Source organism: Cataglyphis hispanica, chromosome 7, assembly GCF_021464435.1.
Source record: "Cataglyphis hispanica isolate Lineage 1 chromosome 7, ULB_Chis1_1.0, whole genome shotgun sequence".
In the NCBI taxonomy this organism is placed as follows: domain Eukaryota; kingdom Metazoa; phylum Arthropoda; class Insecta; order Hymenoptera; family Formicidae; genus Cataglyphis; species Cataglyphis hispanica.
In genome coordinates, this window is record NC_065960.1 from 4,912,030 (window position 1) to 4,939,683 (window position 27,654).

The 27,654-nt window shown below is 36.5% G+C and overlaps 1 protein-coding gene across 4 annotated transcripts in view; it reads right to left on the reverse strand.

Annotated features, from left to right (window-relative positions):
* LOC126851190 (zinc finger protein 423 homolog) overlaps window positions 1-27,654 on the reverse strand; it is a 77,607-nt gene that overhangs the window by 24,519 nt on the left and 25,434 nt on the right. The gene's annotated exons all lie outside the window — the stretch shown is intronic.

The following is a 27,654-nucleotide window of genomic DNA, read 5'->3' on the forward strand; positions in this document are numbered from 1 at the left end:
TTTTTTAATAACATAGTGTTCAGTCTTGGCGGCCTTATTGTTTACGTTTACATGTATGGTCTTATCATTCGCCCGGCGACACTCGAGTAAAAACGTAGTGGTACGAAATGCTGCGCATATTTTTAAATACTTTTCCTAAACGATCGCATATCTCACATATCAACAATCAATTGAATGACTAATAATTAATTTCTGATGCATGTATCAATGCATGTATGTGACATTTATATTGTACAATTTTGCAATGTATATGTCTTATAATTTATTTCGAATTAACAGACAATAATTATTTTTTTAACAATACATATCAAAGTAAATATTTCACGCAATTTATTTATTCGAAATCAAAATAATAGAAGTTTATTAGAAAAAAATTATTAACAAAATTTTTTAATGATTTTTATCTACATTTCTCATTCTCAAATATACTCTCGCGTTATATATATATAATTTTGTAATATGATATATATATATATATATATATATATATATATAATAAATTAACTCTAATTTAATTTAAATTAAATCAACTTTCAATGGATTTTTTAAATATGCAATAAAACATATTATAATTTAAAGTATGGATTAAAACAAAAATTTGAAAAGGAAAATTTGACAGTATTTTTTTAATAAATAAATTTTATTTTATTTGTTTAATAAAGAAAGCGCTAGAGTAATTTTATTAATTAAATAAAATAGTAATAATTTATTCATATATTGCCGATTTTATACGAATTTTGTTTATAGCCCATTCATCCATATTATCCTATCAATTAAAGCCTTGCTTTAATTGATGTGAAGCCAAATTATCGATCTATTAAATTATATGAAATATAAATGTTTTATTATTTTTATTTTAATATAAATTATATATTATTATAAATAATACTATATTATTATACAAATTTTTCTCAATCAGTTAATTTTAATTGATAACTTGGCATTATATTAATTAAAGTAACGTTATTATTAAAACGATGCATGACAAACGGCCGTCATGTCCTACGACCATAAACGAGCGTAAAATTACGCTCCTGCACCGGCGATAATCAGCCGTCAACGGAAGAAATTTCTTTCCTTCATTGATCTCCGATAGAGATCGAAGCTACATCTAAATGTAGCCAGAATAAATGGCCAGGATCAACGAAAGATAGGTCCAACTGGCCCAACGGAAGCGGCATACGGTATATTCTCTTTAGGGCACGCGAGTAGGGCACGCGATTAGGGCACGCGAGTAGGGCATGCGATTAGGATATACTCCCTCGAAATTTCTGTGATCCCTGATTCCCGCTGGTTTAACTAGCAAAAGTAAGATTGTTAAGACTATTAAAACTGTCTGAACTTAAGATAATTATTTTTAATTCTTTAAGCATTTAATCCCTTAAGATTCTTAAAAAATTAAAAAAGAGAGATACTGTAATTGTCATATATATTTATTATATTAATGTTTTTAAATAAAATGAAAGCAAAAGAAGAAGTAATCAAGAAATGAAAGAGAAAAAAGGGCTGTAAAATATTTGCATACACCTCTCGGGATTTAGAAATATTTTAATACGTCATCCGATATTCGAAAAATCGATTTCTGAGAAACAGAAGTCTATTCTATTGTAATTTTCTAATATTTAGAAGCGATTCTAAATATGTCTAAAAAAAGATCGATCTGTTCAATATCCTCTTTGTGATTGGTAAGATCGACCGTGCGATAATCGGGTTACAAACTCATCTATTTTTTTTTTTTAATCGCTTTATAATCCCACGTGTAGAATGCCCCCTTCGAGGGCACGCATCTTTTCGGCATTTTGGTGTCAAGGGACTCTTAAAGAATTTTTTCGCCCAACGAACAGGAAGCGAAAGCGCGCGGTGTATTGTCGATCGTGAAGAGGTCGAGCAGGTGAGCTCTTAATGCGTTGTTGGGGGGCCCTAAGTCCCTAATATCAAAGCCGACCGCCTCGGAACCCGAGGGATTCGACCACCGCGACCACCTCTCGTCATTAAGACCCACTCGACCGTTTACTTTCAGCGTCTACAGATCCGTCGATGAAAAACAAACGTACCCAGTAGCGTCTGTAAGCATCTACGATATTATCTGGATTGTACGAGTGTGTCGTAATATTTCTATTTCACCCGTTACATCAATGTCAAAATTAACATATTAATCAAGTAATCAAATATTATTCAATAATAATTTTTTTCGCGTCTATCTAAAGATCCAAAATAATCGATTTAAATTATTTTTCCGAAATTCCTAAATAATAAATTAAATATATTCAATATGTTTTTTTTTTTCAAATTTCTTTTTAACGATTAAGAATATATAAAATTTCTTTCGCAACTAAAAAATTTGATTACCAATCGATATGAGATTTTGAACTCCAGCGATGCATAAAATTACTCAGTTCGATATACTATAAAGGATGGATCCATCACGGCGCGTGCCCTTCGGTCACGCATCGACTACCGGGGATCGTCGAAGTATGTCGAGACTAGGATTCACCTGTTCCCTCGAGAGCACTCACCCGGTGGGCGAGTATAGGCTGTAGGAAAAAAAATGAAAAAAGAAACTGCAAGTAAGAAGGCACCTGACGAAGCCGCACGATCTATTTCACGAGTAAGTAGCACCTGCAGCCACTGCCCTGGTGATCACTGGACCAAAGCTTTCATTAACGACGCAAATACTCGGGATTTCTTGTAACAATTTTATTTTCATCGTTAAATTATTATCAATATTAATTAAAATTATTGAGTATGTGTTAAAAGGTAAACAGGCAAATTATAACAAAATGTAAAAGAATTTTGGAAATTTTTATTAAAAATTTATTGGTTAAAAAGAAGCTAATATTTAATAAAACTAACGCTAAGATTAAGGAACTCTAACAATAAGTTAAATTGGCAAAAAAGAAATTGATGTCAATCAAAGAAATCGAAATCGGAGAGATAGAGGTGCAGGTCGGTCGATTAAATGGACAATCGTTTTCACTTTGGCATCGTAGCTGCTTTTGATCGGGCGTCAAGCGACGATAATCATTGTAATATCGAAATCGAAGTTTCGCAAAGAAAGTTTCGGCAGGCTTAGCGTAGCGGGGAGACTTTCATCCGACTCGCGAAAGTGCTAAACCGCGACATCCTCGGCTTTTTACTCGTTTCACGGATTATGATAATAGAAAAATTCGAGGCGAGCAACCGATCAGACGACAATAAAACCGCTGTTCCCGTAGTATTTGCTACCGAATCAATATTAATCGAGGATTACTTTCACACGAGATCGTGAGAGTCTCCGTTCTTACAAACCTTCTTCATAAATCTTCATTTTTCTAATTCTCCTTATCATGAACAAAAAACAGCTATAAATTTCTCTCATACTAAAGAAACTTTGTCCTCGAAATTTAATAAAACTAATACACATTTTATATAGAAAAAGATCTTATATAATAGCAATTATAGTTCTGTCAAAATAATTAATAGACATCGTCTCTTATCATTTATTTTTTATTGACAAAAAATGAGAGTTGAATCGGGGATGTAAGATCGGAAATTAACAAGGCGATTATCGGCTTAAGGTATGTTAGAACGATACTACTTGTTGCTTCGAGAGATATATATAGCGTAGAATAATATGAACGTCGATTTTTTCTCGAACGCAAGAAAAGAGCCTCGGATATGTCATTCATATCTTTTTTGTAAACTTTTACGACCATTTAAAAAATAATCACGTCGGTCGATGTGATAATGTAACAATTTCGCAAAATGTACATGAAGTATAAATTCTTCATTATCAATAATTATATCAAATGATAATTCTTAATAATTATAATTTAGTACATTCGTCTAAGTTGCCATGAAATATGGAAAAATAAGAAAAAAATAAAAATTAAGATTGTAATAAAGGCAATAAGATGAAGAAGAGATAAGAAGAAAAATTATAAGAAGAAAAATTTGATGAAATTGTCATACAAAAAGAAGCATGAAAAAAATAGGAGATGTATGTAAAAAGACAATACGAACAAAAATAAAAATAATTTTTTACTTTTACAAATAAATTAAATTCAGGCGACGAATCGGGCAATTGTATAACGATCGGTAGCAGTCGAGAAGAACGCGCGATTCGAGATAGAATAAAGATGGATCTCGTTAGGTACATACGGGTGGTAGGTAGGTAGGTAAGGTGCCTCCTCGTGGGTGCCCGAGGCGTCGCGCGTACCTGAATCTCAGATTACAATCTCTCCAGGGGAATGGTGCTAAGATTAAGAGCCTCTCGCTTCTTCAGGCAACGCTCGCGCATGCATACGCTTACAAAATCAGGGGACGAAAAGATCGGCGGTAGGCGGGAGATGAAGATCGTCTAAAAATAAAGGGAAAGCGACGAGGAAGGTGAGGAGATAGAGGGAGAAAAAGACGAGATAGTAGGGAAAAAAGGAAATAACACATTATCGAAAAATTTGTAGGCAAAATGGAAGCGATATTATTATCGAAAAGAGCGAGGGAGAAAGAGAAGAAATCAGGAAAAATCGTAAATGATTGATTGTAGTTCAAAAATCTATATTTAAAAAGAGAAAATAAAAAGAAAATAAAAAAAAGAAAAAAGAAAATTAAAAAAAAAATATCAAATATATTTAAAAAAATACAAAATAAAAAAAATAGAGTGAGCAGGAACACACACAGGCTAAGCTTGACAAATTTGCTTCGATCATCGGAGATCGTCATCGAAATCATTCGAAGGGAGTGAAGGGTTTATCTGCGGTTAAGGGCTTAATCTACGCGCGAGTCGGCAGACAGGAATGCGAGATCTCGATAGGACCTCGCGGAGGCTTCTCTCGGCTCGGAACCCAGCTCGCGGCTTGAAATCGGAGGTGGCACGAGCGCAGCAGGTACTTCAGATACCCCCCCGGTTCCTGCTGCAGCACGTATTCTCTACAGCTCGGCGTATTTGTCCCTGGGTATACGCGTGACATCTTAATCTCCCCAGACCTGCTGCTATTCGCTACTCTCTCTCGCCGCTTGTCTCTCTCTGTCTCTCTCTCTCTCTCTCTTCTTTACATTCTATCTCATCTCTTTCTCTTGTTTCTTTACATTTCTCGCTTTCTACGTATTTTTTCCCCTTGCCCCTTCCCCCTCGTGCTCTCTCTTTCTCTGCTCTTCAACATTGTGTCAGAAATCCTTTCTAGCTGCGAGGATTTTTCAAATCAAATTGGACTCTTCGAGCGTCGCGATTAAAAAACCAGAGAAATGTCGCAAGATAGTCAAGAAGTAGACAGTTTTTTTATTTTTCATAGCAATACTATTACATTTTTTTATTATTATATTTTTGATTATTATATTTGTTTTTTGCATATCAACTTAAAGCCACATTCATAGATTTTAATCGCTCACAATTTAAGAACTACTGTTAATCAAACATTTTTTTATAGATGAAATCAATTTATGTATAATTTATAAATGAATATATAAAAAAAATTTTAAATGGAATACTTTCTACAGGAAAGGAGTAGAAACTATTCCATTTTAAACTTTTTAAATATATTTTTTGATAGACACTTAAATTTATTTTATCTTAAAAAAGTTTTGGACAGTAATTTTTGAACTATATATACTATAAGCAGTTAAAATCTCTACGAATATCTATGAATACCAAATTAATAAGAAAAAAAAGTAAAAATCACACTACAGAAATTTGCAGCGAACATTATTTTATTTAGATTACGTCTATGTCAAATTAATAGATATTTTAATTAAATAAAAGAGAAGAAAATAGAAAAAAATGGTGTAGGTGTCAAGAGCAACAATAGAGCGATACTGTCTCCCATGTCGCCTCATAGGGGGTCCTTGAATCTCGAATTTTATCAGAGTCTCGGAAAAAAGAGAAAGAGAAAGAGAAACGAAGGCAGATTGAGGCGGAAGGGAGAGAAGGACGAATATATGCGTGAGAGCCAACTGTGCTGGGACCCGTTTCGTGTCGGGGGTCGAGGGCCCCCCGCAGCAGCTCCATGGACCCCCGCTGACCGGTGGTACCATGCTAACTGTCGTGTCATTGTCACGAGCCACACCGCGGAGACATTTATTCGAGACTTGGCACACATACGGAGAGAAACAGACCTATTTCCTCCGCGTTAGTCACGCACGATCGCTGTAGTTGGTGCACCAACACACAAGCGGCTAGATTCCTCTGGTCCGTGTAGCCCCCCCGAGTACGTAAAGTTCTCTTCTCGCACGACGTCGTACCACCGTCCCGCGCGATTTGAGCGAAGCAATAACTAGATAAAAATTATAATAGTTTTTTTTCTTCAATTTATTTACGCGGTATATATTATTTTTCAAATCTGCCTCTTACGTGATTCATAGATATCGATAACTTCTAATAATAATAATCGTTGTCACATCAACTCTGATCGTTTAGGACGACAATCACGTCGCGTTACAAAAGGGGAAACGGTGTATTATCAACGGAATCGGACATCTCCGTTGCTTTCATTACAAGCCTCGACAAATGGAGTGTTAAGGCAAGGCACCGACGTCACGTTTTCCGTGGGAGCAAAGCGAGGCGAATCAGGTGACAAGACAAAGGACACAAGAAAAGTTGCGCGCTCGCTGAGGTCGCTCGATGGAGTGTGGGAAGCTTGGCTCCGGCTCCGCGCTCTTTAACCGATGGCCGCGTCTTTCTTCACAATTCCTTGTGAAATAGAAGAGAGTGTGACGCCGCCGTTCGTTTTATTTATAGCCCGATCGTGGCAAAACACTTCGGTAAAAGTGACTGTTTTATCTGCGTTTTACTTACGTCCAAGCGGGAAGTCGCGATGAATCACAAAAATCGTCATTAATTTCAGCTTGACCATTTCGATCAATGACTGAATATTTTATGCAAATCCGAGATATGTAAATAATATATGTATTATTTCGTAATAATATTTTAATAATTTTAATGGGCAAAACATATATATATATATATATATATATATATATATATATATATATATATATTAATTAAATCAAAACCCTCTATCAATAATATATTTATATAATTATTGTGTATAATAATAGAATTTATTATACGATATTTATTATTATATATAGAGAAAGGAAGAATAATATATAACACAAATATTTTTCAAATAATTCGTAAAATTATTTAACTCCATAAATATTAGTAGAAAAATGCTAGATATATAAAGAGAAAATACAGAAAATATTCTGACTTTGAAGATTACTATTCGACATTTATCACTGTCTCGTTTCGAATTAAAAATTTGATCTCGCGTGATGACGTCAATTATGTCGGCTGCTGCGAGGATCTTCGTCCTCATCTCGCCGGCGAATTCCGTAGGATTTCGATCGGGGCAGATCGAAATATAGCGCGGCGACAACGGCAACGGGAGGGCGAGGCGGGTCGGCGCATATCATCTTAAAGTTTAATTGAGTCTCGATCCCGCGGGGCCGTAACCCCCAAGCCAATCTTACTCGACGCGGACCCCGCGGGACCCGGGATACGCCGCTCTGCACCCTCCTGCATACACCGTCTACGACGGTCGTCGGCGTTTCATCGTCTCCCGGTGGATTATCTGCGAGTATCTCTCCTGACGCGTCCCTCTTCTCGTAAGAGACATTCGTCTCGCGCAATCTAGAGTAATCTAGACGATCGAGCCCGGCTGCTCGATGACTCGAGAACGACGCCTGTATCCAAAATCGCAGATTGTCCGAGACTAAAAGCAAAGCGATCCTATATTTGTGTGCGATTGGGGTCGCAATAATTGCATGATAAAAATGCAATCGTTATTTCAGAGAGTGTTGCACACGATAATAAATCCTCGATTAAAATTGAAAATGTGAAAAATTTTTAGAATATAGAATTTTCTCCACCATTTTCACGCTCGAGAAAAGCACAAGATTTTTATTTCTGGATCGGTTTTAATAAATAACGACGATATGATGGACGTTGATCACGAAATCGAATTGCGAAAGGAAGTTGCCGTGCAATTAAGGTAATTAAATGCGGACCGAGATACGCGGGCCGGCGATTCGAAATCGATGATTCCGCCGGATGTTCTAAAGTTTCCTGAGAGAGGGGTAAAGGGAGACGCTCGAAATCGGGCCGTTTCGCTCCATTTCGCGGCGGTTTAATGCCTGTCATTCGGAAGGACGGTATCGGATGTCCCGCGAGCGGGCGCTCGCACAAAGGGCCGCACGCACGAGGACGAAAATCAGCGCCGCCCTTTCTTAGGACCCGCCACCCCTTTTTGCCGGATGATTCCCCTCTGCGAGGAAACCGTTCGGATTGACAGAGGAGCTAAGATGAGGAGAGAAGCAGGAAGGAAGGAGAGAGCGGGACAGATAGAAAGAGAGACGAGACCACGATTTAGTATAATATAGAATGGATATCCTGTCCGCGGACAAACCGATGGAGCCCCGTGTTGTCCCCTTTATACACCCGGCATTAGGTGGCGCGTGTAACACGATACGTTCGCTAGTCGAGGGGGTTTAAAACAAGGTATGAGCGCTGTGAAGGGCGAACCCTTTACGATGGTGGTGAGATTCTTAGGGAAGCCTATATCCTCCCACGAAATGCTTGCGAGCGTTTAAAAGAATCGAGTGACTTTACTAACAATAAAAAATAATATAATGCATAATATAAAAAAATTAATTATTTAATTATACAGAAATAAAACTTGTGGCGAGAATCTCCTCTCTCTCTCTTTCTTTTAATTATATAATATTTTAATTATTTTAAATTTTCGACAGAGTGTATACGTTGTAATAAAAATAATCTTTAATTTGACATATTACGTCTTTTTTTTTACATATAATTTTAATGTAAATGTTAGAGAAAAATTACACACGACATAACTAAATACCACAAAGTTCGTGAGAGAAGAGATATATGTGTGCCATTATACAAACGTAGTTTTATGGTGGAATTATAGACGCGGGTGTTCTACAAGGGCGGTTTATTGTGGTCCGCCCTTTGTATACGATTCTATAAACCGTGACAAGATGATTGGAGTATCTGGTTTCTGCTTCTGCAGGTGAATAAGCGCCCGTGGGTTAAACGTCGAAAAAATATTCCGAATCGTGTCGATCTCCTTTCTGCCGCAATTGTCGTTTCTAGACAAGAAACCGATAATATTTCACAGTGAGTTTCTACAAATGTAATCATCAAAATCGAAGAAATTTTGTGAGGAGACAAGATCTCGATATTTTTAAGACCGAAGAGTGTCTTTAATCAATCTGTATTAAAAATTATAAAAAGCATAAAAAATTTTAGATATATAATATTACAAAAATAAATATAAAGTCAACATTTGATAATTTTGTTAAAATATGTAGCTTTAGAAAATGAGTCGAATATCCTCTTCTCACGAAACTTGTGATGAAGTTAAAAATATTTCTCTAAATGACAGCTCGAGACACGCGTCGAGATGACGACGGGCTCCGCCGTCCGGCTTTTGTTGACGAGCACGTTAACATAATATCCGGGGGTTTATATCGACGCTGCGACGGAGAGAAAGGTCTGTCTCTCTTGTGTCAATGGTATCGCGCCCGGGCATCATCCCCGGCAAGGAGGGCCCTCTCGAGGGAGAGATGGAGCACGAAGCGCGGGAAGCCCGGCCAATTGGCGCCCAGGGTGCATTTGCGTCTAATTCAATGCATTATACCTACACCCCCGCCCCCTCGATCCCCGGATAAAGCCGCCGTTTGGCTAACCGAGAAACGCTCTTCCTCGTAACGCGCGCATCGATCCGCTCCCTTCGACGCCGGACGATTTCTCTTCCATCGCGCTTTCGTTCCGACCCTCGGAATCTCACCCGCGAAATCTGTCGACGGTTGATCTGGGGATGACGGGAAAAGTGACCCCTTTCTATCGAGGGTGCGCGTGCGATTAATCGAAATTGCGACGATGGCTGGAGAAGCATATTGGAACTGTATAGTCGCCTTGCGATGATTCCCTAAGATATGATATACAGGCTTTAAATGTCACTTTTGTAAGATGTTTTTTCTTTCATGCGTGATCTTTTTACAAAATTTCAAGTTATAGTTGACATGAATAAAAATATCAAAAAATTTTTAATTTAATTAAGGATAATGTAAAAAATTCCTGCAAAATTATATCATATTATTCTTAAGCACAATCTTTTGTCTAAAAGACAAATTAATCTAAAAAAGTGATCTATTTAAGAAATTAATCGAGAAATTAATCTATTTAATCAATATTATATTAAGTACAAAATAAATTAATCTATTCGATTAATTTATCTTATAATTAATATAATAATTATATAATAATAATATAATAAATTATTTTATAATTAATATAAAATGTCACATCTGACATACGAAGGAAACAATAACACACACAAAGAAAAAAATTCCCATATATATAAAAATATATACATATATCCGTATTTCTCATAAGATATATCTATAAAAAGAGGACAAGAGAATTTTGACAATCTATCTCTCCAAGATCTCTTGGATCGTTGAAGATCGGCATTGTTCGCGTCTAGAGCGAGATTTTCTTGCCTCAGAAGCCTTAGAGCAACGGACAACTGGACGAAAAGAGGACAAGGATCCTCGAAGGATGGCGGCGGTGGGGGCCGGAGAGGGATCGGTCGGTCGAGCGAGCGAGTGAGCGGATAAGAAGACACCCGCAGGTGTAATTATGATTACCGCAGTGCAGAGAAAGACGGAGTATTGCGGGCGGACGCGTATGGCAGCTGTGGGATTCTGGGAAATAGGAATCCTCGAACGGCACTTTCGCGTCGCCGGCTGCTACCGCTGCCGCCGACCACCAACAACGCTGTTTTCCGATTGTTGGTCCCCTGGCCTTTCGCCTCGTCTCATCTCTTTTCTCTCCTCGCTCCATCTCTCTTCGCTCTCCGTGTTTATTTTTTGCCGCAGTCTTACGAATTCGCTCGCGAACTAATAGCAATTCCGATCTGAGTGAGTAAATTCACCGGTAATCCATCTACATGAAAGATATCATGAAATTTTATCGAGAATCCCTCGACGATAACGTCTTGTTCTTCGACACTGAATTGCAACCGAAAAGCATTATAAAAAGACAAATAGCAGTTCAGATTAAATTTTCAAACTTTATTCTTACAGCAAAAGCAGCGTCGGGTTCCTTGCGCCATTAATTTAAATTATCGCCCATAGATCTTTCTCTTTCCATTATTTTGCAAACGCTCGCGCGCACACGCTGAGGAAGGAGGAGGAGGAGAAGGGGGAGGAGGAGGGGGTGGTGGGAGGACAAGGTGAGGGAGGAGGCCGGTACCTGCCTCTCGGATGGAGCGGTTAACAGCTGAGTTTTTCCAGCATGGATCCCTTGGGTCCGCGGCACGGCACCCTGAGGTCTCGTTCCGAGACCTATGCTTTATATGTAACCGACCACCCCCATATACAGTCCTCCCGTTCCTCCGAACCCTCCCAATCTATTTGCCACCCCTTCAACCCGCTCTCTCGTCGTCTAACGCCGATGGTCCTCGCATCCCGTGGACCACGCGAGTTCCATAACGTTCCGCAACCTACATGGATGTTCTTACGAGTTGAAGGATGATCGGATGATGTGGTAGGGGATCTTGGGGAAAATATCTATATTCCTGAAGATGAATCGGAATAGATTCGGATAGGTGACAAGCGAGACGCGACGCCGAATCGCGTTAGAAGAATCTGATATTTCGAGAAACCACGCTGTATTTTTTTTTAAATAAAATAAAATACTCGTATCGATTTTAAGAATTTTTTAACCGAATTAAAACAGTACATTTTTATTTAAAATGAATTTTATATTGATTCACGAAGAGATTGCGACATAATTCAGGATCGATAGATTGGAGAAATAAATTTCGATAATTGTTCAAAGCAGCGATAACGCGCCGCGAGAGGCAGAGAGTATTTTCTTGTTATATAGAGCCTATCGTAATAAGTGCCAAAGAGAAGTTCGATACAAAGTCCGCGCCGGCTTTACAAGCATTAAATGTTTCGATGTAACAAGCAAAAGTATCGGTCGGTGATCGATCAATCCGCGTTAACGAAAAAAGAAATGTATCGCATTTTCGAGCGTAGCAAGCAAGTGACAACTGTGCAACATTCTACTTCGTATCTTGTCGTCGTGATTAAATTCGCTTTAAGGCGACGCTCATACAGTCACACAAAATCAAACACGCAATTTTGAAATTAAAAAAAAGTTATATATATATTTTTAAAATAATTTTTTAAAGAGAAAAATGGGACGACACTGATGTCTTGTGACAATTGCCTTCGTAAAAGTGTTTTGCGTGGAAAAAAAAGAAAATATTATAATAAATAAATTTTTAATCGCGTCAAAAAAAGATTTATATGAATAAAGTAATAATATTTCCATCTTATATTTGTGTTTGTGCTAGAATTATTACATATCGTGAAAGAGAAATATTTGTACAAAATTTATGTATTATATATATATATATATATATATATATATATATATATATATATTAATATTAACGTTACAATTTATTAAAAAATTGCCTAATCATATTAAATATTATGAAAGATAATTTTCTTATATTAAAATATAAAATAATTATATTTTTATATTACATGACAATTATATAAGTGAGTTGTGTGAAATTCCTTTTATTAATAATTTCGTCTTAAAATATGAAACATGCAATGTGTACGAGGCTTAAATGACGCCTTCTTTGTAGCCCTTTTCTCTCGTCTTCTCATTCGAGAGAAGTGAGCCCTTATCTATCATGTTCTCTTTCAATTACGATGCGGAACGTTGAATCGAGATCCGCGCGCGGCAGCCTTCGTACTCGCGTTTTGCCCGTGTATGATAACAAAAAAAGAAAGCCAGGGAGTCCGAGGAAGAAGGATCGAGAGCCGAATGAAGCAAAGAACGAAGATATGAAGGTGGAAGAAGAAACAAGGAGGCGGCATCGAAGAGAAAAGAAAGACACCGAGCGCGGAGAATGAAGTGAAACGAGATCAGGAGGGACCTGAGAAAAAAAGGAGAGCCAGAAAGGGAGAAGAGAATATTAAGGACATTGCGGTGCAACGAGCGCGAGAGGATTGGAGAAGGATAGAGAAGGGAGAAGGGAAGAATGATGCATCGAAGCGACGGAGATGCAAGTGGAGTATAACGCAAAAAAAAGAGAAGTCGCGAAGATGAAGATGATCGAGAAGATGAAACGGTAGTTTCGTCAACCGTGATTAAACGAAGACACCGACGTCATGCCATATTTAGCCCTCGTTAATCGCGATCGTATACTTCTCGTCCCTCTTATTTTTAAATTGGAGAAGTTACGTTTCGAGAATTTTAATGGTAAATTAAAATTAAAGTTATATTTTGAAGAAAAATTTACATATATATATATATATATATATATATATATATATATATATATGTAAATTAATTACATATATATATTATATAAAATAATTTACATATATATGTAAAATAATTTATATATATATATATATATATATATATATATATATTTTGTTTTAAATAGAATTTATATATATTTTTTGTAACATAGTAATAATTTACGTCGCCAATATACACATCCATATTAAATAAAACTTGGCAAAAAAAAATGTTGGTTATAATATTATTAATTTCAAAATTAATAATTGAAAAATTAATTAAAATTAAAAAAAATAATTAAAATTAAAAAATTAATAATTTAATTAATTAAGATCGTAAAACTACTGTTAAAAAGAAATTTAAATTTCATGTATAACTAAAAGTTCGATAAATATATTTTTTTGATTGACGATTAAATGGATTTCTTCTTCCTTTCACGAACTGCGTCACCCAATTTTCTCACGACTTTCAACGATGCCAAGAGATTATCACATGCTCACCCATCTCCGCGTGTTTCGCAGTCTCTTATATTGAACTCGTTACCGCCCCCAGGAAGAAGTATCAAGGAGAGAAAAAAAAGAGATGGAGGTAGAAAGGCATCAGAATATGTATGCAAGGCGAAGTTTTAATAAACGCGCGCTCTTCCTCTTCCCTTCGTTACAAGTTGTCCGTTACTGCTTTACGAGCGGATAATTATAGGACGTTTCACGTGCGCGCGCGCGCGCGCTAACTCACATGCAGAATTTCTTTCTCGATGGGAGCACCTTTTCCGCGTTTCGCGTCGCAATGAGGGCGGAAGGACAATCGGATGACAGTTGACAGGAATCGAACGCCATATGAGAGACGCGAATCATACTCCGGAGCAGACAATTATGCGAAAAGAGTAAACGATAATATCGGAAATATTTATATTAATTATTGTATTTATTATTATTTATATTTATATTAATAACTCCCCTCTAAGAGCTCCTATATATGTATATAATAACATACACATTTTCATTTCTGACAGCTGGCGTAAATTTTTTTTTTTTTATAATAATATAGTATTTATGATATTGCTTAATTGCTAAAAAATTATATATTATATTTTCCTTTTATTATATTCTCCTGTCAAATCAGGCTGTCGATTTTATATCCTGTAAGGGATTGAGGAAGATAAAAATCTTCTAAAATTCTAAAAATATAGAAATTTGCGATCGTCTCGAAATCGCGAATAAGCAACGTGGTATCGCTGCAACACAATGTCGGCGCATATCCGGTTGCATGCATCTCGCGTCGTGCTTTACTGCCGCTTCGAGGCGGTCGCGTACGTTCCTCGCCGAAGTTTTTCTCGTCGGGTAACGCGAATTCAATTAACCCTAAGCGCTTCTCTGCGGTCGACACGTGGGCGAGCGCGCATAACGCCGCGGCATGCGCATTGCGAGAGAGGATACATATACATACATACATACATATATATATATACATATATATATATATATATATATATACATACGTTTATCTCCTCTCTCTCTCTCCCGGGTGATGTGCGCCAGTTACTGCACAACGCGCGCGATCCTGAGGAACGGTCTTCCTTTTTTGCATGCCCTCCCCCTCCGGGCTACCCCCCTTCTCCCGAAAGGGCAAATTGCTTCGATCCTTGTCTCAACTGCCCCGAAACCGCAATTGCCCAAGACCCGACAATTAAACGGCGGGACGAGACGTATCGTACGTGCGTTTGTATGCACGTAAGGAGGTACGCATTTTACACACTTTCGAACTGTGAATATGCGCAATATATAGAAAGGAAATTTTACATCATGCCAGAAGAATCTGTGGATAATGACATGGAATATTCCTTTCGAAATGCCAAACTTCTCTCTGATTTTCGCATCATGTGTGAGTGAAATAAATAAATGTATATACATATGTAATAAATAAATATATGAAAAATTTATATAAAGTTTGCAATAATAATAAAAGAGAAAGATTTTGAGAAAGAATTGTCGATGCGATTGTTATCTGCGAGGTGAATACTTCAAATGCGAAAGCGAGGAATGTGACCGTTGATAACAGATCTACGGGGAAAACGACGTGTAGGATAGGATCGATCGATGAATCGAACACGCGATGAACGTGGTAGATTCTATCTGGGCCGGACAGTCGCCCAAATACTAATTGGACACGGCTTTATTTATACCCCGCGGCCAGCTCGCACAGTAGCTCACGTGGCGTGCTTTACACGTGACATTCTACCGCATCTTCGTTGTTCTCTCCGATCGGAGGAGCCATTTCTCTTTAAGCCAATCACATTTTTGCTTTCACAGACGTAGATATGTTTAAAAAAATTAATCATCAGCTGTTTTATCGTGGAGCTATATTATTTCTGTATAATTTCGGAGAACGTCAATTTTTATGTTGTAGAATTTTTGTAATGTTGTTAAGTGTAATTTTTATAATGTTCTTCTATTTCACAATGTATTTCAATATTTATATATATAAGAAATTGTATATTATATATATATATATATATATATATATATATATATATATAACATTTTATGCGAGTGTATTAAAAATATATATTAAATATATATTAAATGTATTTAAAAATGTATTAAAAATATATTTACATATTTTTATCTATTCAAAAATTAGAATGGCGAGTCACACCTTACATAAGTTTTTCATGCTACTAGTATACTTCGATAAGAATGCGCGAGGTCTTAGGCACCTTCGCTGCAATTAACGCCCGGAGCGTGCCTTGAAAATTTTCACGTTATTATTGCCGGGTGAAAATCGCCGTTCGACATAGAAAAACTCGGTGCAAAGTGCAATTACGAGTTGGACGCGACTTCTTCGAGGACTTCCTTGAGAAGACTCTAGCGCTACTTACGCAATATCGCGGCCTTTAAATGTAGACGGCGCTCGTCACACGACGCGCGAACAGGAAAACTAAATTAATTCCAGATTTTTTTTTGCGCGCTTTCGAATACTTTGTTCGAGCCAGTTCCCTGCGTACAGTGTCCTTATTAAGGCTATTAAAAAAAAAAAAAAAAATAAATAAAAATAAAAATCAGACGACGAAAAAAATAATGGGGCCATGTAACGATACAGGAATACATGTCGGTTTCGGCGGGGGATCGAGGGAGTAAAGCGAGATAAGGAGGGGAGGGGAGGGGAGGAAGAGGGACGTTGTCCCGCACTTTGCAATTCTCCTCTCGCGGAGGAGAGAGAGAAGGATCGCCGTTGAGGCGAGATTTGCGGTTGGTTTCGCGAGAATAGTAAAAGGATATGCCTAACGCTATGCGGAGTACTTGAAAGTTATATTGCACCTATACGGTTTAAGCCCTTAAAAGCCGCCGCGCCGTGTTCGCGCGCGGGATGCACCGAGCGCATTAACTCGGCGTGGAATTTTCATTTGAAATCCTCGCCGCGAAACTGACCGACGTGCGCATACCGTCCGTGTGCTCGTCCGTCGTTAAATCGCGTCTCTCAATCGCGTCTCTCTCGAGAGAAACCCGCGACGCGGCGGCTCTAATCGCGAAGACGCTTTTAGAAGTCGTTGATATAATCACGCGTTTATGCTTCGTCGTTTTCAAATCGAATTCAATTGGATAAATTTTTCGCTTCATTTCGTTGATCGCGAGATATCATTGGCAGGACATCCGTATATTCACAAAAGAGTCCTATAATTTCTATAAATATATTTCGATTTAACATTAATTTTTCGAAATAATTGCACATAATTTATGTTTATAAGCTTAAAAATTTTTTTCTTATTTCAATTTTAAATGGCTTTTGATATCAAACTTGCGTTTCAATTGAGGAATTGATTGTGATAGATCGTTCTTCGTTAGACGACGCGCAAAGTGCAAGCGTGTGGATGTGCACCTGCTATCAGCGGGGAACCCATCGAGATGGACGACTCTATAGCTATCGACTTCGTATTGTATTTTTCTCTTCAATGTAAATAATATACTTATGATAGAAAATAAACTGATGATATTGATACTTATTAATATTAATATTAATATTAATTTCATTGCTCTCTTTATCACAAACATTTTATTTATATCAATATTAATATTAAAATTAATTTGAAATATTAAAAATATTAAAATTAAAATTTTAATTCAAAATATTAAAATTGAAATTATAATTAATAATAATAAAATTAAATTAACATAAGGTTATCAATATTAATATTAGAATTGAAAAAATTGAGCCTTTACACAATCTTTATTAAGAAAATTTCTATAAAATATAATATAACATATACATATAAATATATAAAAAGATTATTATAAAAAACCACTATACAAAATTACTATAAAAAATTATTATATCAATCTATTTTATCAAACTCTATCTTTTCCATTAAACTCCAAGAATACGCTTTTAATAATATTAAACATAAACGAATAAACAAATATTAATTAAAATTCCTCAATTTATAATATAAAGATTTAAGACTTATTAAAGTATAATGTCTGAATTTGTAAAACACAAATTGTGCGTGTTGCCCAGCAATAATATCCTACGTCATCTTGCGTTTTCATCGCGAGGATATCCAATGACGTGCCTGTTTAATTATAGCTGCCCGATAGCACTGCAATTAAATATTCCGATTTATCTCCTTATCGATCATATTATTTTATCTACGAGCCATCGAGAGCAGTCATTCTCGCGTATCTATTTTGTTTCGAAGGATCGCTGATCTTCTTGCGAGAGAGGGGCGAGGAGGCGTGGTCGGCATCCTTTTCTGTTCCGGGAGCCGGAGGTGCGGGTCGGCAGATTTTATCGCACAGGACATTCCTGTGCGCGGTACGTCTGTACGTCCGTCTGTCCATCTGTCCTTAACTCTGTTTTGTATTTCGCTTTCCGTAATATATGTATACGCGGTGCGTGCGCCGGCTGTTCGGGAACGAGATCGCCGCGCTTATGATTATGCGAACTATATTATATTGTTTCTCATAAATATATACATTTTTAATTATATAAATTTCTCTAATTATATTTTAGTATATCTTTATTTCACATTTTTTCGCGATCAGAATCCGGTTAATATAATAACATGTACTGTACTGCTATTTTTAATGGATTAATGGTTTTCACTTTAATTTTAATTTGTTAACATTATTATAATTAATTATTAACAATTACTATATACAATAAATTATGAAATTATTTGTTAATAATACTTTTTAATTTTTTCCTAATTTAATAAATATAATTATATATAATAAATCATCTAATAAATATTAAAATTGCAGGTAGAATCAGAATTTATTGTCAATAGGTTTAAAAAATAATAACGCTTGATTCCGCGCGTGAGTAGGCTTAATGACGTTGAATAATACTATGTTCTGTCGCAGAACCGGTTGCCTCCCAATCTTACAACATGACGGATTCTTCCATGTAAATTTATCATGTTGAACGATAGAGTCGAGGTTTCGAATTTTATTACATTTTATTACATTTTATACATTATCCGTTGAAAGCGATCAGACATGTTCGTCTTACGTAAAAAAAAACAATACAACGAATCTTGTGCCAATTCATTCGCCGCAACAACTTTATTCAAGTATCAAGACATCATTTCTAGACGCAAGCAAATATCTATATCTTGCAAAATACATATATTAATTTATAATATATTAATTTATATAATATATAATTTATATATTAATTAATATATATTAATAATTATTAATATATATTAATAATTATATAAATTATATATTAATTAATATATAATTTATATAATATATTAATAATATATTAATTTATAATAAAAATAAAAATACGATAAAGTTTAGATGCAACAGAAGGAATATTCCAAAATGTTACCTGAATAATGTCATTATCGTTCGAATAAAAATTGTCAATTGTCTTCGCGTAAACTAGTTAGTTAATTATAAGCAACTATAATTCGTATACATGTCGGAGACATAAGGAGCGCCGGTGGACGGACGTTGTCGAAATGGGAGGCCGGAGTGCGAGCGGAAAACATAATAATCCCGGCGCCCGGGTTGGGGTAATGATGATTACCGAGCACTCAGCTTCGCCCGGATTAATTTAACGGCGCCGTGCGTTGTCCTGCCATGCATGGCAGCAACCCGACATGCGAGGAGTCTGAAGTGCCGCCGAGAGTTCATTAGGCTTCTGAACCGCTTTCCGATTCGGGCCTCGATACCGAATGGACGATGAGTGAAAGCCTTTCACGCGTATACTATATCGCTATCACTAAGAGATATAAATGATCGCGCGAATCTGCTATGTATGAATTATTTTTTTCTTATCTTATACTGAAATTTAAGGCTTTCAAAATATAATGCAATAGTTTTATTTTTTTTTTCTTTTTCAAAAATATATAGTAATTTTTTAACATATATATATATATATATATATATTTTTTTTCTTTTAATTCTTTAATCATTATTATTTGCTAAGCTATCAGCTATCAAAATTATTTTACAATTATTTTCACCATTAAGTACGTTGATAAAAATTTTATTATAGCAAAAAAAAAGATACTATTATATTATTAGATCAAGAATCAAATTTGTCAACATTATAAAAAATTCTAGAATAAATTCCATTACACCAAGTGTAATTAATTCGGAAAGGCAAACAGGCACAATCTCTGCACAAATACTCGCACGTATGCGCGATTCTTCCCCCGGTTTCTAGCATTCTCTCGGCGAAGCAACGGAACGATAAGCGTCGTCGAAGCCGGGCGATAACGCGAAATCGCCAGGCGGTAAAGTACGTAGTCGCGCATTGAGCTACCTGGCTCAAACTTTTCCACCGTCGTAAGAATTCCGCCGCCTTCGTCGGCCGGCCCGGCGAAAGTTTTCGCCTAAATTCCCGCGGGTGCCGTGCGTGCGAGAGAGACGGAAAGATGGGAGAAGAGAGGAGGAGAAACGCCGCTACGTTCCGCAACCATCGTCCTGCCACCCTGTCATCCCCGGTTTTCCTCTGTAAGGAACCGTCGCTACTAACACATTCCCGATATAACACAGATGCATGGGTGGTACACGGGGAATGCCTCCACTGCGCGGGATTCGAATGAAAAATATCGATATGAGAGTCCAAGAATAATGGGATTTAGATTAAACAGAGTGTCAGAAAATATGCTTGTGAGCCGTTAAGAGAGGAATCATTTTTATTTTTATTATTTTTTTATTGTTGTAACTTGTAAAGATCTATTTTCCGTTTATAAATAAATAAATAATTGAATATTTCAAAATTAGTAAAGATCTTCAGGTCTTTTTTCTTACCATACAAAGCAAGAAAACCAATTTTAAAATTATAAAATTAAAATAAAAATAAATTATTGATTGAAGATTGATTCTTTATATATTTCTTATTTATATATCTCTTATAAAAGGAAATAATATAATTTTAACATCACCGCATTGAAAATCGCGGTCAATTAAAATTATATATAAAAATATATCTTCGCTCCAATATATTTTATTTCTATAAAAATCGATACTTTGTAGGTTAAAAGCGAGCAAACGAGTAAACAATAAATCCACACGTCCATTTAATGCAAATTCACATTCACCATCTTGCGATTAATTGATTTTATAATGCGCTTTATTCTCAAATTACATTAACGCGAATCGTGCTCCTACAATTTGACAATACATTTCAAACACGAACAATGATCTCAAGATAATTTGCGTCTGCCTGTTCGCATTACGCTACTAATCATTTTCTATTGCGAATTTCTAAGGAGAATGTGCGTGGCCCCTTTTGAAAATTATTAATTCCCATAGGCTAATCTCGCGGTAGCGAACGAAATTTCCGTGCGAGATTCCTGCAGACTCGTTTCCCGCCTCATTCGCCCACCTTTCAAGATCGCGCGAATCGGTATGCGTGAACGGAGTACACACGTACAGCGAACTTAGTCGATGTGTGCGCAAATGTGCGTGCTCTCGCGGCATTCACGTGAGAAAACTCCCTGGAGAAATAACCGAGTTGTATGTAATGTACGTCGAGGCGTTGTAAGGGGGTGTAAAGGCGGCCCCCGCCCCACGTTCCTGGTGGGGAAAAGAAGGAAAGTGAGACGCGAAAGAAGAAGAAGAAATAGAAGGGAGAGTGCCGGTCTACCACCTTGCAGGTGCGAAATGCGCGTCGCTTCGTTCCGCTCACTTCTCCCTCCCTCCCTTCCTCTTCTCCCCTTACAACCCCTGTTACGACGTGTATTTATTATTTTATTAACGCTGGAGGCACGGAAGCTATGAAATCGTAAAGGCTTGAATGGAAGAAAAAAAGCGTGAAGCATAAACGTTATTTTTGTAACGAGAGGAGTTATAAATATACTTAATGATTTATTCTTTTCCATTGACGAAAACGAACGAGAGATTCGATTGCAAACACGGATTGTTAATTATAAATTCAACTATTTAGTTTCAAGTAATTTTTAATATCGATATCAAGCTTTTATACTTAAGTTATAGAAGTTATATGGAGTGGTGCACATAGCAAAAATACATATATAAACTCTAAATTTGTCAATATTGTAAAAGAATATTGCATATATACATATATATATATATATATATAGAGTTAAAAGTTATTTTAATAATACTTATATAGAAAAGATTTATATTCAATTTTATTTTTTATAGAACAGCAGATATGTATATGTGCATATGTCAAATTTGACAGTTCTTAAGCACGTGTAGTTTGTCAGACAAGTAACGCTGCAACGGTGATGTTCTACACTGTGAAGAGAAATCGATTCTACCGCCAGTCGATAAACTCGACAATCATGAACGGAGTTTATAAATCTGAGGATAAGAATTAATTTATTTATAAATCATGACATTAATATAAAAAAATATATAGAAAAAAAAAAGATATTTAAAATATGTAAAATGCAAAAGAAATCTATGAAGCTAAACATAGAAAATAAAAAGTAAAAAAAATTGATAAATTTTTGAATTAATAGTCAAAATATTATTTATTACTTGTGTGCGCTTTGAAATTTTTTAAATTATTTCTTTAAAAAAAATACAAATTTCTCAATGTTCAACTGAATGTTTTAAAACCCACGAAATTGATTTCTGGCAGCGCAGATGTCTGCAACCTCTATCAGAGATAGGGTCAACTCATAAAAAAATCCATTAATAAAAAGTCCAAAATCAGAAGGATTACAAGCGGTTCGATTAAAATGTAACTGCAAAAATTCGAATAAAAAAGTTAAATAATACAATATATTGTCGAGGGCAATGACCCGGGTCGCATTTCAGATTCGGCCAATCGCCGACGCGGCTATATATTTGTGTGTGTGTGAAACTTCCGAAGTTTATTAAATAATAAGCGAGTTAAGCCGACGCGGCGTTGCCCGTAGAGGCGGACATTTAAAGTGCCTGTCCGTGTCCACGTCCGTCCGCGTTAATTACCATCACCGACCACCGTACGTCATGCCGGTTGGACAGCGGCGAATCTCGTCTGTGGATGAACGCGGATAAAATTAACCGCCTGTGATCATCGCCGCGATCGATATATATTCATTTGCGCCCGCGCGATTGACACAATTTCTATCCGGCGACGCTGTCAATTAGCAGACACTTACACCGGATTCGGCAAGATGCGATCGCGATTTATCAGTTTCCGTCCATAATCGTACATTTTCATTTGTTGGAAATTACTTTTAGAAAACAATAAGTCAAACTTTTTCTTTAAATAATTTTTTTAAATATTTAATAATTTTTACGTTTGATAATTATATTTGGGAATATCCTTCCTTTTTATAAATTTAATTCTTCGGTTAATTTTAGACAATTTTATTTTAACAAAATTTGGCTCGAAGAGATGGAGAACGTAATTACATTTAATTAAAATATTTTATGTCAAAACTTCAAAAGCTGCGTGTCCTGCGTGCGTGTATTGCGTAAAAAAGTGCGATCTCGAATTAAGCTTTGGTGAGGGAAAAGTCATTTCGGTTTTTTTGAAGGATATTATCTTGTTCATTAAATCGGCCTGCAACTGAACATCCAATTGTAACTTTATCAGAATCTTGTAATTATAGCTGCGTTAATTATTACAATCGTGAAACGGAATTTCTTCTCGCGAAGTCCTCATCGCTTATTCCGACTTTTTAAGGAATGCCGGACCGAAGATAGGCTGTGCTCCTGCCGAATAATAGATGACGAAGCTCCGAGGCTTTCTCGGACTCTAAAGACGGATGCGGATTAAATTTTCAACGTGTCAACTGAGGTTGTTACGACCCCAAGATTGGTGATTTAGCCAAGACGACGGGAACTCGATCAATCTCGAAAAAGCAAGAGATATTATAATATTCGTTCGCGCCCCGCGAGTCTCCGAAATTTCATATGATTGAAAAAAAAATTCTCCATTGATTGATCAAAAATTAATTACCATTGACTAATTGCAATTTAAAGTATGCAATCCCATTAATCGATTCGTTATGTAATTCATTTACTCGTGAATTATTAATTATTCATCTCATTTCAAACTTTCAATAATTGATCGGCTAACGAAACGCAGTAAAATCACAATTATTTATTCGGCTGGCGTTATTAAAATAATACCGAGCTTAATTTGAGTAACGTTGATTACCTATATACATTATGAAGGTCGCAGGTATAGAATTGCCATTTATAATACACACATAAATGCGTACGCATAAGTATCTACTATTATTTACTGATAAAAATTATCAGTATATAATAGCTTTTTTTTTAATATCATTACTTAGTATTTATTTTTTTCATTTATTTCCACCAAAAGTTTTCTACGAAAGCTCGTCGTCCAAAATTCACTTATGATTATTCATCATATGTACCCATATTTCGCAAAATTCCTAAAAAAATTTACATTAAAATAATCTGATAGCGTAAATGAAACAGGACGTTTTATTTAAGATGAACCGGGATACTCGATATCCTAAGAAAACTCGCGCGATCGCCCGAGCTTAATCCGTTTTCGAGCCGATTCTGTCCCGCTGGAGATAAACATCTGAAATGAATTCGGGAGCTCCCCTCCCGGGAGGGCAGGCGGTGGCCCTCCGGCGACCAAGAGGGTAGTAGATGGCTAAATTAAGAGCACACAGAAAAGAAGGGAGGTAGCTTCGGCGGCGAAGTCCAAACGGAGAGAAACGAGTCGAACGCCCGTAATGCGAGGCGCTTAAAGTTGCAATGGGTCTCCAGGGTATAAGAGGATGGGAGGAGGTTTATGGGGGGAGGGAGTGGGGAGGGGGGGGGGAGGCGAAGAAGGTGGTGCGGGAGGAAGATGGAATGAGCGGCAGTAGGATCGAGTGACTGACTGACTGGAACCGAAAAGAGATGCGACCTGCCTAAGAGATTGGGATCTCTGCGAATCCGAGAATGCCCGGCGGGACGGAGTATCCGAACTTGTCCACGACGGCCTTTTACCGATGTTGGGCGACTGCGCTTTCTCTCTGTCTCTCTCTCTCTCTCTCTCTCTCTCTCTCTCTTTTCCCCTTCTCTCCCTTTCCCTTGATCTTCTATGTCGTGATAAGCAGCCCCCAGAAGTACGGCCGCGAAGGGTTGAAACGACTTCGTTTTAATTCAAGACGATCCCGCGTGAGTTTTGACTTTGGAAGATTATCTTCTTTGAGAAGCGACTTTATTGCTCTTTCCGTCGAACTTTCAACCCTCCGCGTACTGCTGTATCGAGACAAAAGCAATTTTATAATAGATAAATTTTGTATACTTGTACACTTAAATATCGATTAATTTATTGAGATTGCATAGAGAGAAAAAATCTTTATTTATTTACTTAATTATTTTACAAAAATTAAATCGAATTAAGACAAGTTAAATTATCGTGCAAATTGATATTGAATAAAAAACGAAATATTCTTTTACGCCATTTTCTGAAACATGTTCAGCCAACTGTATCAGGAAACAGCAATAGTCAATGAATCTCTTGGACTCCACTGTCCCCGGCAAAGTACTGTTTTCATTTCAGATGTAGTAGAAGACAAGAGGAAAGAGCGAGAGAGAGAGAGAGAGAGAGAGAGAGAGAGAGAGAGAGAAAGCGCGAGACTAGTAAGCTAGCTTGAAGGGTTAATTAAGTGTTTGCTCGTCCGACAAGCTCGGCTTGCGCATTTCTAAGTACAAACTACCCACACTGTCACAACTATACGAACGGTAGCGTCTGGTAATCGCCATTAAATCTGGTCCTTTCATATTGCATACAATAGCGCGCATGCTATAGATTCTCTTTGTGTGCCGCGCGAACTTATCCCGATTTAAACCCCCGATGCAGGATAAAGCGCCGTGAAGGAAAGAAAAAAGAAAAAAAGAAAAAAAAAGAAAAAGGAACGCGCGGTCGCAGCAATTTGCGAGGATTACTCTGTAGACAACGCTTAACGTCTAATTCGCCATTGATCTTGGGTGATTTCGCGATTAATTAATTGTATTATTTATCGCATGCGGTAGAAGATACGTAGAAGTCACGCGAAGCAATTCGTAGAAAGGATTCATGATCTCAATTAATTTCTTATAATCGAATGAATCTAATCATTATATGAATTTAATTAAAAAGATATAAGTGATTAAATCGATTTAATTTTTCACATTTTTTAAGTTCTCAAAATAGTGTTGCTTTATCGCTCAAAGATTATATATATATTGTGTATATATATATATATATTTAATTATTTACAAATTATATATATATATATATATATATATATATATATATATATAGAGAGAGAGAGAGAGAGAGAGAGAGAGAGGGAGAATCGTAGTGACCAAGCCCTTTGGTGAACGTATCGCAGGACGGAAACTGGCACTAAAGGGACACATTTACGTCTTCCCAGGAGTGCGTTAGCTAGCTGGCTAGCCGTCGGCCAAGCTTGTCGACTGACCGACCCAACCTCCCTCCCTCTTGGCCACCCCTTTTCGCTAACCCCGTCGACGTCGACCAGGGCCGGTCAACTTTACCAGTTTCGTCTCAAACTCAAGCCCGATCCCTCTGTTAGTCCGCGCTAATCGAATCACCGCGTATATAAGCGTATGTCGAATTCACGGAAACTCCGTTAACCATTATGAAAGCGGTAATCCCCCAATTATTGCGCAGTCATCGGGGAGCAAGCGGCGGCTGGGTGGGCCGGACGTCGAGGAGTCTCGTGAATTTCCGGCGAAGCAACGGTCGTCGTTTCCGCGACATTTTCTGACAAATCGCACGCTTTTTGACGATAACAACCCGAAAGGGGTGTCTATCTATTTCCGGTAAACAAAATATAAAAAGCGCGATAAATAATCCTTACAATGTATACATATTTGTAAGAGATATAAAAATTGTCATACGATTAAGATACTTGATTTTATGGCTATTATTAAAATTTGACATTTAAGAGAGAATAACAAATTATTTTTATATTTTGCAATTATTTTATTTTCCTGCAAATTTTAATTTATATTTGCATTATAAATTATATTTTAATTTATTTTCGTATTTATTTCATATAAGAAAGAGAAATTTATCTTAATATATTTTTATTAAAATATGATAAAGCATAGTATTAATTGTTCTAAGATAATATTTTTCAATCGATAAATTCAACAAAAAGATCTCATTTCATATGACGTGTCTGTTCAACAGATTCATCTCTACCCAGGAATAGTCTACCCATGTGCTCTATGGAGCCAAGGAGAGATTAGTTAACTTAAGTCGGCTCAATCCGTCCGTCCCTTACTAAAGCTTTGGCTGTTACAAGGTAATCGAGTTACAGAAAGCATATGTCGAATGCATGAGATCCATTGTATTCGTGACTCGTGCACCGAGAAGGTATCTGAGAGCACTATCTATTCGCTACTAACAATAAGCTGCGAGGAAACCCCATTTTATTATAATATCTACCTTTTGCATTGGCAATATAAATATATAATATAAATAATTATAAAATATTAATGCAGATTCGATCATCAATACTCCCAGCAAAAATTGAGAGAAAATTAAATTTATTTTTGCAAATTAAAAAAAATATTTGACGTTACTATCGCATCGAAGTTTCCAATTTTGTTTAAAATATTAGCGAATTTAAAATTGCATGCATCAAAAACATTTCGATCTAAATATATCGACTATTTCGAGGTAATTCTTGAGCGTAAAAGCGATGGCTCCCTTCTCTTTGAGGCCAATTCTACTTTGTATTTATCCCTTCGACGTTGTAGCGGAAATCTCCGTTATTTGAAATGCTCATTTTAAACGTCGTAATTCAAAGTTTCTTGTATAAAGTCTCCTCAAATCCTTTGGTCTCGAATCCACTACCATTTCGAAAACTTTATCCTCGAATTTTCTGCCAGTCAAAACAAGCA